The sequence below is a fragment of the Palaemon carinicauda genome, chromosome 26 (genome assembly GCF_036898095.1).
Source record: "Palaemon carinicauda isolate YSFRI2023 chromosome 26, ASM3689809v2, whole genome shotgun sequence".
NCBI lineage: Eukaryota > Metazoa > Arthropoda > Malacostraca > Decapoda > Palaemonidae > Palaemon > Palaemon carinicauda.
Window position 1 is genome coordinate 30,255,021 of NC_090750.1, and position 14,629 is coordinate 30,269,649.

At 41.2% G+C, this 14,629-nt stretch overlaps 1 long non-coding RNA gene across 1 annotated transcript in view; it reads right to left on the reverse strand.

Moving 5' to 3' along the window:
- Positions 1-14,629, reverse strand: part of LOC137620137 (uncharacterized) — a 30,918-nt gene that overhangs the window by 2,591 nt on the left and 13,698 nt on the right. The window contains exon 3 of the long non-coding RNA XR_011039989.1: positions 9,159-9,246. This is a non-coding gene — a long non-coding RNA (uncharacterized lncRNA). The remainder of the gene's footprint in view (positions 1-9,158; positions 9,247-14,629) is intronic.

Consider the following 14,629-nt stretch of genomic DNA (forward strand, 5'->3'; position numbering starts at 1 on the left):
TGGGTGGATGGATGGAGTGAAGAAAGCTCTGGGTGATAGGAGGATAGATGTGAGAAAGGCAAGAGAGCATGCTAGAAATAGGAATGAATGGCGAGCGATTGTGACGCAGTTCCGGTAGGCCTTGCTGCTTCCTCCGGTGTCTTAGATAACCGCGGAGGTACCAGCATTAGGGGATTCAGCATTATGAAGCTTCATCTGAGGTGGATAATGGAGGAGGGTGGGCTGTGGCACCCTAGCAGTACCAGCTGAACTCGGTTGAGTCCCTTGTCAGGCTGCGAGGAACGTAGAGAGTAAAGGTCCCCTTTTTGTTTTTGTTTCATTGTTGATGTCAGCTACCCCCCAAAATTGGGGGAAGTGCCTTGGTGTATATATGTATGATGTTACCAAGTTGTGGAATGATCTTCCTAATCGGGTAGTTGAATCACTATAACTTCAAAAGTTCAAAGTTGGAGCAAATGTTTTTATGTTGACCAGGCTGACATGAGTCTTTTTATAGTTTATATATGACATATCTGTTTTTGACGTTGTTAATAGTTTATATAGGACATATCTGTTTTGACGTTGTTACTGTTTTTAGAATGATTTATTGTTAATTTATTCTCATCATTTATTTATTTCCTTTCCTCACTGGGCTATTTTTCCCTATTGGAGCTCTTGGGCTTATAGCATCTTGCTTTTCCAGCTAGGGTTGTAGCTTGGCTAGTGATAATAATAATAATAATGCCTTTCTTACAATCTCCAGTGCTGTACAGAAATCCCTTGATTGTGGTCAGGAAGTTCGTATGGTTGACCTTGATTTTAATGCTGCCTTTGACCATGTTAATCTTGAGGCCCATGTTTTCAAACTCAAACAGTTGGGAGTTGGTGGGTCTTTTCTTAGCATCATTATTGAATTTTAAGCAATAGATCGCAAAGAGTTGTTGATGGGCACCATAATGAGTATAGGAATGTGATATCTGGTGTTCCACAAGGTAGTGTTCTTGGCCCATTACTCTTCAAACTACAGTATATACAAATGACATGTGGTTTGGTCTAGAAAACAATCTTGTTGCATATACAGATGATGCTACTCCCTTTCCATCAATTCCATCTCCTGAATGTAGACCTGGGGTTGCTGAATCCTTTGATAAAGAACTAGCTAAAATTAGACCATGGTGCAAATTATGGAGCATGAAGTTGAATCCTAATAAAACTCAAAGTATGATTGTAAGTAGGTCAAGGACAGTTGCTCCTCAACATACAGATATCAGCATTGATAATGTTTTTAAACTCTGGATGACTCATTTTAACATTTCAGGTATGATTCTCCACAGCTAATTTGAACAAAAAATTTACTTATTGAGAAAGTGTTTTAAGATTTTCGGTGATCAATCTATTCTGAAGAAGTTTTTTTTTAATTCTTTCATTGTACCTTGTTTCGAGGATTGTTCTACTGCCTGTCGTCAAATGCTGAATCTCATCTTAATTTGTTAGAGGAACTTATGGTCTATTAAATTTCTTATTCCTGATCTAAACAATCTCTGGCATTGTGGAGGATTTATTTTTGTTTTATTTTAATTTTTGTTTTTTGCCAAATCCAGAGAGAGAGAGAGAGAGAGAGAGAGAGAGAGAGAGAGAGAGAGAGAGAGAGAGAGAGAATTTCATTTGCTTTAGCTTTGCTAGATCGCGCGAGAGTGTGTGTTTGTGTGTGTGTATGTGTGTGTGTGTGTCCGCGGTGCGCGCCGAAGAACAAGTGGTATTTAGCGAATGATTGTTTGTAGTGGGAAAGACTGTTGGTACAAATGAGATTGTTTGTTTATGTTTTTAGTTAGGTTACGACAGTGGTGAATGTTTCGGAGCGAATGCTTTTTTTGATTGACTGCGTCCTGAAGCAGTTGTGTGATTGAATGCTGGATTATATCTATTATTTTTCTTACCAGCGTGGAAGTGTTTTGATTATTTTGACAGTAAGTACAGTTTTGTTTATCTTTGCTTGTCGTGATTGTGAATAATAGGAACTATTTATTATTTATCTTTTATTATAGTGCGATAGTTTAGTTAGCTAGGAGTGTTTGTAATAGTTTTATTTTTTTTATTTTCAGGCTGTGATTCCTTCTTGGAATTACTTATTCCTTTTAAGAACATTTTGTTTTGACTGAAGATAGTGTTGATGGCCTGGATTGTTATAAAGGATTTCTATTTGACTGCTCTTTGAAACGAAAGACCTATTGATCACCAGACTTTGAATTTCTTTTGGACCTGGTTAATACATATGCTGATGATGAATATGATGATGATGATGGATATGATGATGATGATGAATATGATGATGATGATTATGATTACGCTCACGTCTTAAATCAATGAATACATTTTGTATTGACTGAGTGTCAGTGTTGCCATAGTGTGGCGTTGCAACCGAGTTGTTGCATTGGGCTTGAAAGGACTGTTAGCCCTTGTGTGGACGAAGGTGTCCACACACCTATATTATATGTTAAAAGTGTTTTTGTTTGTTGGTTTTTTTTGTTACTTTTAAGTTTTTGTTAGTTATTTTGAGATTTTGACTGCAGTTTATTTTAGTATTAAGTGATTATTATAGTTATAAGTGTGGTTGCTGGTGTTTTTCGTTAAATATTCTAGAATATAAGGAAATATAGTTTTAAGGTTATGTTTAGTTTTTTTACCTTCTGTTAAAGAGTCTGGTATAGATAACGTAAGGGGAAAGTTTGTTTTGTTGAGACAATTGTCTGTAGGTGTGATTCAGGGTGTGGGGCTTGTTTTTTAAACATCCTGCCACATTATTTTGGCGCCCGAACAGGGACAGTCGAGGTGGGATTGAACCAGACTCTTTCACAAAGGTTATATTTAGGATTTAGATTTAAGGTTAACGACAATGGAAGGTAAATTAAAGGCTTTGGAGGAGGAATTGCAGCATTATAAAGAACGGGAGCAGATGTTGATAGTTGAGAAAGAGAGGTTGCTAGTAGAGAATGAGAGGTTGAACTGGGAGAATGAGGCGATGCAGAAGGAGCTTAGGGAGTTGAAGGGAACTGTAGAGAAAGTGGAAGAATGTTTTGAGATGAGGATGGAAGAGAATGAGGAACGGATGGAGAACCGATTGGAAGCTATGATGGGGCAAGTCATGGGGATGATGAAAACTATAATGGGTGAAGGTGCAGTCGGAGGAGTGTCCTCAGCTTCGGGTAATGGGTTGGTAGTGGAAGAGAAGGTTAAGGTAGGTGATAATGGGAAAGGAAGTGAAAGTGATAGTAGTAATAGTGATGGTGATATTGAAGATAATGGAATTAGGCATAGTAAGGATGAACAGAAAGGTGAGAGGAAAGATGAAAGGAAAGGTAAAAGTGATGTGAAGAAAGAGAAGAAAAAGTATCAGGCTGATAGCAAGGACGATCGTGAATGGGTGAAAGTGGTAAGTAAGAAAAAGGGTAAGAAGGGAATGGTTAAGGATAGGAATTTAAGTGTGGAAGTGGATTCATTATATTCAAATGAGGAAGAAGGTAACAAGGGAGTAGACAGTGATGATAGCAGTGAGAATGAACGTGATGTGTGTAAGACTGAGTTTATGAGAGAGGTACCTCGGTGTGAAAGGTTCAATGAGCATAGCAGTAGGGATGTATATGATTTTTTCAAGGAGTATGAGAGGTATTGTCAGGATAAGTATGGTGATAGTAAAAGAGTTTGGGCTAGGGAGTTAGGAGAATATTTGACTGGGTATTTGTTGACGATGTATGGAGTGATAATGAGTGTAGGGGACGTTGATTATGAAAGTGTGAAAAAGAGAATAATTGAGCAGGTAAAACGTATGAAAGGGAGTGTTAAGTATAAGCGTAAGAATGATTTTGATGAAACACGGATGAATGCAGGAGAAGCGATATCAATGTACGTATGTAGGTTGGAAACGTTAGCTAGGAAGAAGTATGGGGATGAAGGCATAAATGAGAATAAGGAGTTGATGAAGAAGTTTTTGGCTACTGTACCCGAGAATGTTGCCGAGTTTGTTAATTTGAAACGGAAGGAGAAAATGAGGTGGACGAAAGAAAGATTGACATGGGATGATATTTTAGAGATAGTTGAGGATTACGAGTTGGATAGATGTATGAAAGAAAGTAAATCTGTGAGTGTAAGAACTGGAATGGAGGAAAGTGTGCCAGAATTTGTTAGTTTTAGAGATGCTGTTATGAGAGGACCGATGAGGGTAGCTGATAGTGTAGTAGATAGGAGTGTTAGGGCAAGTAATGTGGGAATACCTGTAAGGACAAATGAAGGGTTTAGGCAAGGGAATCAGGTTTGGAGGGATAGGAGTGTTAGTGCGCATCGAGGTATGTCAGATAGTCGTGTCCGTAATGAAAAGTGTTATAGGTGTGGAAAGGAAGGTCATAAGAAGAATGAATGTAGATGGGCTCTAGGTGCTTGTTTTGGATGTGGTGAGGTAGGGCATAGAATTAGCGAGTGCAAGAAAGAGAAAGGGGTAAAATGTTATCGGTGTGGTATGACAGGGCACATAGAGAGTGGATGTCGGAGTAATCGTACAAATGTGATTTGCGGTAATTGTGGTAAGGATGGTCATTATGCTAGAATGTGCAAGGAGCCACGGGGTAAGTGTACTGAATGTGGTGCAGATGGGCATGTAGCTAGGGTATGTAGGAAGAAGGGAGTAAATCAGCCAGCATGTTTGGGAAACTAGAGTGTAAGAGGGTTCAGCTGGGTGAGTCCTCCTGTGTGTGTGGAAGGAATAGGATCAATGTTTGTGAGAATGGGATGAATAATTGGTTGGAAATGAACAAGTATGAATCTAGTATGCATGAGAAGTTAGGGCTGGAAAATAAACAATTAGTGTTAGTTGAATATAGGAAAAAGAGGCGTTTGAAAGTTTTAAGTGAGGAGAAAGTGCAAGGGAAATTTATAGGTATAGGTAAGAATACGAATAAGTATGACAAGGGTGTAAATGTGCAAGTGTGTATGGAAGATAAATGTGTTAATACAGATGAATCATGGCTGAGTATGAATGGTACCTATAGTGTGTGTGGCTTTTCCTTAGGTGATGTAAAAAAAAAAGGATGACGAATGCGAGAGTGAGAGATAGGAGAATGATTAGTAGCATGAATGAATCTTTTACTAAAATTGAGAATGTTTTTGATGAAATGGATGAACTGTTTACAGAAATGAGTGTAATTATAGAGCCAAATGAGAACGAGGTAGATATGATTGTACATGATATATTAGATGATAGGGATTTAGATAGGAATAGTGTTAATGTAGCGAATGATTGTGATAAAGAAGAAGTGAATGAGAGAGTATATGGGGGCCCAGTTACTCGGAGTAGAGGTCCCGTTCCCGACTGCAACTGGGTTATGAATAAATAATGTAAGTGTTGTGTGAGAAGGATTTGGCAAAGTAAGGGGGGAGGAATGTGGAGGATTTATTTTTGTTTTATTTTAATTTTTGTTTTTTGCCAAATCCAGAGAGAGAGAGAGAGAGAGAGAGAGAGAGAGAGAGAGAATTTCATTTGCTTTAGTTTTGCTAGATCGCGCGAGAGTGTGTGTTTGTGTGTGTGTGTGTGTTTGTGTGTGTGTGTGTTTGTGTGTGTGTGTCCGCGGTGCGCGCCGAAGAACAAGTGGTATTTAGCGAATGATTGTTTGTAGTGGGAAAGACTGTTGGTACAAATGAGATTGTTTGTTTATGTTTTTAGTTAGGTTACGACAGTGGTGAATGTTTCGGAGCGAATGCTTTTTTTGATTGACTGCGTCCTGAAGCAGTTGTGTGATTGAATGCTGGATTATATCTATTATTTTTCTTACCAGCGTGGAAGTGTTTTGATTATTTTGACAGTAAGTACAGTTTTGTTTATCTTTGCTTGTCGTGATTGTGAATAATAGGAACTATTTATTATTTATCTTTTATTATAGTGCGATAGTTTAGTTAGCTAGGAGTGTTTGTAAGTGTTTTGTTTTTTTATTTTCAGGCCGTGATTCCTCCTTGGAATTACTTATTCCTTTTAAGAACATTTTGTTTTGACTGAAGATAGTGTTGATGGCCTGGATTGTTATAAAGGATTTCTATATGACTGCTCTTTGAAACGAAAGACCTATTGATCACCGGACTTTGAATTTCTTTTGGACCTGGTTAATACGTATGCTGATGATGAATATGATGATGATGATGATGATGATTATGATTACGCTCACGGCTTAAATCAATGAATACATTTTGTATTGACTGAGTGTCAGTGTTGCCATAGTGTGGCGTTGCAACCGAGTTGTTGCGTTGGGCTTGAAAGGACTGTTAGCCCTTGTGTGGACGAAGGTGTCCACACACCTATATTATATGTTAAAAGTGTTTTTGTTTGTTGGTTTTTTTTGTTACTTTTAAGTTTTTGTTAGTTATTTTGAGATTTTGACTGCAGTTTATTTTAGTATTAAATGATTATTATAGTTATAAGTGTGGTTGCTGGTGTTTTTCGTTAAATATTCTAGAATATAAGGAAATATAGTTTTAAGGTTATGTTTAGTTTTTTTACCTTCTGTTAAAGAGTCTGGTATAGATAACGTAAGGGGAAAGTTTGTTTTGTTGAGACAATTGTCTGTAGGTGTGATTCAGGGTGTGGGGCTTGTTTTTTAAACATCCTGCCACAGCACTGTTGTTCAATTAGTTCGTTATGCATGGTGCATAAGATTTTTCCTACTTCTGACCATCCTTTACATTCATATCTTCCCGGACAGTACCATCCTGTTCATAATACTAGGTACGCAGTTAATTCTAATAGTCAGACCTCCATCATGAGGCTCAATACTACACACTATTCTAAAAGCTTTACTCCAGCTGTAACCAAGTTGTGGAATGATCTTCCTAATTGGATAGTTGAATCGGTAGAACTTCAAAAGTTCAAACTTGCAGCAAATGTTATGTAGAACAGATTGACATGAGTCTCTTTTTATAGTTTACACATAAAACATGTTTTAATGTTGTTACTGTTCTTAAAATATTTTATTTTAATTCTTCATTACTTCTTATATAGTTTATTTATTTCCTTATATCCTTTCCTCTCTGGGCTTTTCCTTGTTGGAGCCATTTGGCTTATGGCATCCTGCTTTTCCAACTAGGGCTGTAAATAATAAACTGCAATGGGCTGTGAAAAGCCACTCAGGGAGCAAATAAATCTCTTTGCTCAGACAGGGACAGCTGTGGTAATCCTGTGGCCTGTTGGCCTTAAGAGAATTTTCCGGGACTGAAACCGGCATATTAAATCGATTTAGCTCCTCTCCCTTCGGCTTTGAGAGTTTCAGGTCATAATTGAGTTAGGATTGTGTGCTTGCGACTGAATCTTAGTCTTCCGCTTCATCCTCGGTGACAGGTTTCTTTAAGGTAGACTCGGTCATGTTTCTTTGGTGGAGGATGAGGTTGTTAATCCTTTTATCAGGGTTATAAGAGCACTGATTGTCTCGAATGCCCTCCCTTTCTTCCTTCGTAAGCACATTACGGCAAGTTAAGTGGGCAAAGACAGGTCTCGCAAATCTACTTTCCTGTTCATCCTCTGGATGTAATTCCTCCACATTTGGTGCATTACAAGCAAATGTCTTGCATTACAAGCAAATGGCTAGTAACCTGAAAAGCCCCAGTTTTGTCTCCGAATCAGGCCTCTTCACCTTTTAGTCAGGCCGACTCTAAAGTCAGACTCTTCCATTGCAGACATAGGGTAAAAGTCTTCTTTCCTACCTTCGCCTTCCATCATACGTGAAGGGAAATGCCTGCTCATCAATCATGATCGTGAGGCCATAATTTTGGCCACCATCTGAACTTCCTAGGGAGGGTACCCTAACCTTACACTGTTGCGGAGAAAAATACTCGCCTAAAGCTAGAATATGGTCTATCTTTACAGGGAATATCCTGGGATAAATAGTGGGCTTGCCTTGCGCATGAAGAAAATTCTTCCCACGCAGCAAGGTTGACGCGTGTGATGATGTCATCATGCAGTGAGATGGAGATGCATATAGCATAATCTGGCTGAATGATTCTTCTCCTTGATTCCTGACAAGCATAGGTATCAGTGAATCTCCTACTCGACTTCCCTACTCTAGGTAAAGAAGGCAAGTGTGGTCTGAAAGAAGTGCCAAGTTTTGGGAAGCCTTCGGGCGTGACTGCAGGTGATGCGGTCAGGCTGCAATCAACCAAATTTTGATTGGCCCATCATAGAAAACATGTTTAGTAGTGACCACATATAAATGACTCAGAAGTTTGTATCCACATAGGAATAGATAAGCATTTAATAAAATTAGGGGGTTTTTACTCCTTTTTTATCCTTTATTATTAACAGGTAGTCGTCGACTTATGACATACGCGACTTACGACTGTTCTACTTTACGATAATTTTTTCATGGTGATGACGTAATGTCTATCGGAAATAGTATGCTAATAGGTGAAATATTTCCTTGGAAATAATCTATTTTCTTGTATAAAAATAAACTGATTTATCTTGGTAAATTAGTATTTTCTTTTATTGATAATATACATTATCAATTTTCAGTAAAAACTACATTAAGAAAAGTTTTAATATCTGATGAGTTTATATCTTGTCTGGTGACGTCACATTACCAGCAGTAAGTGACCAGGCAATACAGTGATTTCCTTCCAATAGGCTATGTTATCGATTAGTATTAGTATTCCCATTATGTAAATATCAAGAAACAATACTAAGTATTTTGTGGGTTTGTATCGGTTGTTATGAGAACTACGTAGCTTAAATTTGACTATGCTAGTTTTATTCAATCTATGATAATAGATCGATATTTGTCTAAGGAAAGTACACTTGAAAATAATATATTTCCTTTTACATTATGAAAATGAAATACTTTTGCATGGGTAAGTTAGTATGTTCTTTCATTTCTTGCGAGAGAAAAAAAAAAAAAAAAAAAAAAAAAAAAAAAGGATTTACATATTTGGCAAGTCATTCTTCATAGAGGTTACGTCACATGTCTTGTGAAGTCATATTTCTTACGGAAGCGTGCTAGCAAGCCGAATGATTTCCTTTAGTGAAAAAGGTAAAGTTATCTGACCCCACTGGAAAGACTTTTAGCATATTTTTACATTTCAAGGTGGTCTCTCTTACTTAAACCCCACAAACTTCAAGGAGTGATTGTATTACCAAATCTCAGAATACTTACGATCATCTTTGTTTTTGTGACAAGCTTTGGCAAAGTCAAAGATGTAATCATAGAAACACAGTTGCTTGTAGAGTTGGGATTCAGTATACTTGAAAAATAAGAATAACTCAATTAGCAATTAAATACATATATAACACAATACTGGCTTCACCTTTTACCTATAACATAATGATTGGTTAACCCTTTAAAACATAATAATGGGTTAACACCTTAAATCTGACACTTTCATCATTAGGAGATTTTTAACTCAAATGTCAGGCTCTTTTATAGAATATATTACCCAACTGATTTTACAATAAAAAAAACTGTTAACTAAAGATAGGAACTTACAGCTTTTCACTGAAAAAATAAATGAATTTCTTTTTCAATGGTTCATTTTGCAATTTTTTAAAAATTTCATTTACAGTATATAAAATAAGAGCAAAAAAAAAAAAATTTAACAATAAACATTTATTATCTAAATATGACAAATTCAGAGGTACAGTAATTTTTATTTTCCTTAACGATACAAACCTCTATCGATTTACTAAGGGTATTACTTTCAGTGAAGATGAAAGGACGAGCCGTTAAAATTTAGCAAGGGTTAACTACCATCCCACTAGTTAGCAGGGGGTAGGGGGGTAGGTTGCTACCCCTCCCACACCTGTGACTGAGCTCACTTTGCTTGGAGGTAGGACTTCAAGGGGGACAGGGTCGACGGGTAAGTTTGTATAAATAGGAAAAGGTTTGTATCGTTAAGAAAAATACAAATAACCTCTGAATTTGTAATTTATTCTGCAACTGGAATACAAACCTACGCTATTTATTAGGGGTGACTCACCCATTAGGAGGGTGGATGCCCATCTGACTTTTGGCTTTACTCAGGGGCTTCTTTTCTTGAGTAGGTTAGTACCAAAAATAAGGAGTCCCTAACACCTCGCTAAACCTTGTTACAGAAGGACTGCGGACTACGCAAGCTGTGTTGAGAGGTAAAAGTTATTCACCGTCTTTGTAGGGAAAACTGTTGTAACCAAGACTTTTCCAATACCACTTCGCCAGGGTATGGGGACGGAACAGTATTGACACAATTCTAGGTACACAAGAGAGCATGGTTTACCCGCATTCGTTGAGGTCACCTTGGGCAAAGAACCCAGGCAGCTGCTTTCCCCATGAAAGGGGAGGATGGAGAAAAGAAAAAGAGCCAGTCATTCGTATTCATTCAAGCAGACAAAAACTGGGTAACAATGCCCTCAACTTTCTGCTTCTTGTCCAATAAGGAGCTTGAGGTTTTCAACCAGCTGTTGTGCAGCTACTACACCCTTGAAAGAGATTATATCGAGCTCCTGTGGGTCACATCTTGCAGGTATTGGGCTATGAAAGTCGCCTAGCGCATTCACACCCTTGCTTGTAGAACCTGCGTTACAGAGTAATTTCCTTTGAAGGCTAGGGGCAGGTCAACGAGTTGGAGGAGGATCTGGATTCAGAGCGTAATTGATGACTCTGTGAATCCATGCCGAGATGGCGTTTTTGGTGATCCTCCTCTTGTCTCTACCGGAACTGAAGACCAGCCGAGGCACCCGGGGGTGGGCTGTTGCTGTTCTCTTGAGGTAGAGCCTCAAACTCATCCCTGGGCACAGCAACAGATGATCTGGATGGTCAGTTACAGATCGACGACTCGTTCTCCGGAAGGAGTCGAATCTAGGATCCATCACCCCTGGATTCTAAGCCTTGGCAACAAACTCAGGGACGAAGCTGAACGTTACCTCTCCCCTTCCCCTTGAATGGCCGATATCGTATGAAAGACCATGAAGTTCACTGACCCGTTTGGCTGAGGTCAAAGCTAGTAGGAACACTTCCAAGATCAGTGGAGATCTGTTGCCTGGTGTAGTGATTCGTAGGGAGGCCTCTTTAGAGACTGAAGAACTCGAATCATGTTTCGAGGAGGTCTCACTTCCGACTGAGGATAGGCAAGTTCGTAAGTCCTTGAGTAAGAAAAATCTAGCGATGAGATGTCCCTTCCTTTCAGTTTTGAAGGCGAGGCTCAAGGCAGAGTGTTTGCCTTTCACTGCCGAAACTAAAAGAAATCTTTCCTCATGCAAATACCCGAGGAATTCCGCTATTGCTGGAAAAGTGGCATCGAGTGGAGAGATACCCTTTCCATGACACCGACCACAGAAGACATTCTACTATGCCTGGTAGACTGCTGCTGAGGATTTCCGCAGATACCCAGACATCCTCTTCGCAACTTGTGAAAATCCTCTCCGAGTGAGAAGGTGCTGGGTAGTCTCCAGGCAGGCAGTCATAGTGAAGCTACAGCTTGGTGGTAGATGTCGACGGGCAGTTGTCCGAGTAGATTGTGTCGTGGAGGGAGTTCTCTTGAAGGCCCTGTCAGGCGCTGCAGAAGGTTCGGTAACCATTCCGCCTAATGCCATAGTGGTTGAACAATGTTCTGGCCTTCTTGAGTACCCTTCTCATCAGACAGAACAGGGGAAAGGCTTAAACTTCGTTGTCATCCCCACTGTTGTTGGAATGCATCTTACCAGAGAGCCTTAGGGTCTGGGACTGGAGGAACAGCGGGAGCCTGAAATTAAGGGGCGTTGCAAACAGATCCACGGTTGGAGAATCCCACAAAGTTAAGACTTTGTAGGCTACTATGTGATCCAAAGACCATTCGGTACACATTATCTGAGATGCTCTGCTCAGGTTGTCGGCGAGCACATTCCTCTCCCCTAGAATGAAGTGGGCTAATAGAGGTACCAATTGGACTTCGGCCCATCTCGGTATTTCTACAGCTAGATGGGATAGGGGCTGCGAACAAGTTCCTCCTTGCTTGTTGATGTGAACCACTACTGTGGTGTTGTTGCTCATCACCACCACTGAGTGGCTCCCCGGGATCAGATGGGACTGTTGAAGGACTAGAGAGATGGCCTTCCTCTCTAAGAGATTCATGTAAAGTCACTTTTTGGACTCTGGCCAGAGGCCTAAGATCATGTGGTGCCGCACGTTGGTCCCCTGCCCTTCTTTTGATGTGTCTAAACACCGCATCAAGACTGGGGTTAGGACGAGAAGATCTACACCCCTCCACAGATTCTCATCTGCCACCCACCACTTGAGGTCCGTCATTTCCTCTGGTCCTATAGGGATCAGAATGTCCTAGGAATCGAAGGCCTGATGCCAATCGGCCTCAAGCTGCCACTGAAGAGATCAAATTCTGAGGCGGCCATTGGAAACTGGACGGGCCAGGGATGATAGGTGTCCGAGGAGACATAGCCACTTCTGCGCTGGGAGTTCTTCTCGTCTCAAGAAAAGGTCTTGCGACCTTTCTCAACCTCATCATCCTAAGTTTTGATGAGAAGGTTTTGCAGAGATAGGTGATTAAAATCATTCCTAGGTATGGCAGTCTTCTGAGTGGGAAGCAGGAAAAACTTCTCGAGGTTTACCATGATCACTAGATCTTGGCATACCTCAGAAGTTTGTCTCAGTGCTGAAGAATGGTTGCCACCGAGTCTGCTAGGAGAGGAGATGGATGCCGATCCAATGAGCCCAGGACGATAATAGGGCGAACAATGGTGAAGATTTGGGGTGCTGTGGAAAGACCGAAGCATAGTGCTCTGAACTGGTATTTCCTGTTGTCTAGACTGAATCTCCAATACTTCCTTGAAGATGGAAGGTGTGGGATCTGGAAGTATGCGTCCTTTTAGGTCCAGCGTGCACATGAAGATCTGTGATCTTACCACTTGTCCAACCTTCCCAACATGGTGTGGACATCGGCCCAAAGGGCCATTTCCTTTACGGATCCTTTCGCATAGAAGTTTGCTGAATCCGAGGTCTTAACCCGTGGAGGGAGACATGAGTAAACGGGATGCGATACCCTCCATAAGGACTCTTTCCTGGGAGAGAACTCGGCCTTAACTGATGAAGAAGTAGGTAAAACAACGCTTGACCTTACCTTGCACCCTGACGAGGGTGATGCTATTGCCTTAGAACAGTGTCGTTCTTGCAAACGTTGACAATGGTCGAAGGCTGGTTATCGTGGCCATGGCCACTGTGCAGTTGGAGAGTGCTCGCGAGTAGTCACCTGTCGATAACCTGCTGATGGGGGCTGCCGATCACCTGCCGATCGTTTTAGTGTATTGACATAATGGCGAACGGTGAGCAGAGAGGAGGGTGTCGTTTGCCTTCCGATCTAATGGGGAATGATGGGCAGAGGGTGACTCATGAGTCTAAGCGGCGAACTGCTGTGAATGGCAAGCTGTCGGTGATCAGCGAATTGACAATCTGTGAGCCTGAGAGGGTGTCTGACGAGCAGACAAAGACTGCCTGATCAGTCGGCGAGCGGTGATCTGCCGTTGATTGGTGGGTTGACTCGACGACCAGCAGGTTTGCGATCGAAGAGCCAAAGGTGAATGGTGAACTGTAGGTGAGCGGCGAACCGCTAGATAAGTTTACGTGCGGGTAACCATTGTTGAATGGCGAATGGTCATGTGCCGACAGATCGTTAAAGGATGAGTGATCGGGTGGTTGCAACTAACTGGAAAGTCATAAACCGGACTTCGTTGACGAGCAGGTGACGAGGAGAGTTGGTCTGACGAGGGCTGTAAGGCTGGCGAACGACAAGACCGAGGAAAGTCTGAGGTCACAGGCGAAAGGTGATCAGCGAGATGCCTATTGGTGATCGGAGGTCAATGAGCTGGAGATTGACGATTGGCAAAAGCACGAGCAGACAATTGGCAATCGACAGGATGATCAGCGATCGGTGATCGCTGACTTGCGATCGACGATTGTTGAGCTTCCAACTGTTGAGTTGGCAAGGCAGGCTGGCAACCGTTGAGCGGACAAGATGGGTTGGCGATCGACCTGCTGACAATCAGTGCCACAAAATAGGAGAGCTGGCGGATGATCGGATAAGCTGAGGAACAGCAATATGGATCAATAATCGACTAGTTGGTGATCGGCGACTCAGGAATTATCGATTAGCTCTTGGAGCTCTGAGAGGACACTTGGAGTGCTGACAATCGACAAATGTATGGTTAAAGTAAAGTTCGATGATCGGAGTGTTGAGCTAACGATCGGTGATCAGAGCACTAGTGATTGGCAAGCTATCAATAGCTGACTACTGGCAATCGGTGATTGCTGAGCTAGAGATCAGCAAGCTGACAATTGGCTATCGGTAAGCTGGGGATCAGCGATCAGGGAGACTAGAGGTCGACAATCCAAGAAAGATGAGCTAGCAATTAGCGATCTAGTGATCAGCAGGTTGACAATTGGCTAGCAACCGGCGATCGGCAGGCTAACAATTGGTGGTCAATGAGCTAGCATTCAGCAATCGGCGATTGGCAAGCTAATGATCAGAAATTGGTGAGCCAGCAATCAGCGTTCTATCGATCAGCAAGCTGACGATTAGCCATCGGTGGAAGACGAGCTAGCAATCAGTGATCGCGATTGCCGATCGGAGAGCAAATGATCAGCGAGCTGGTAATCAAAGATTGGTA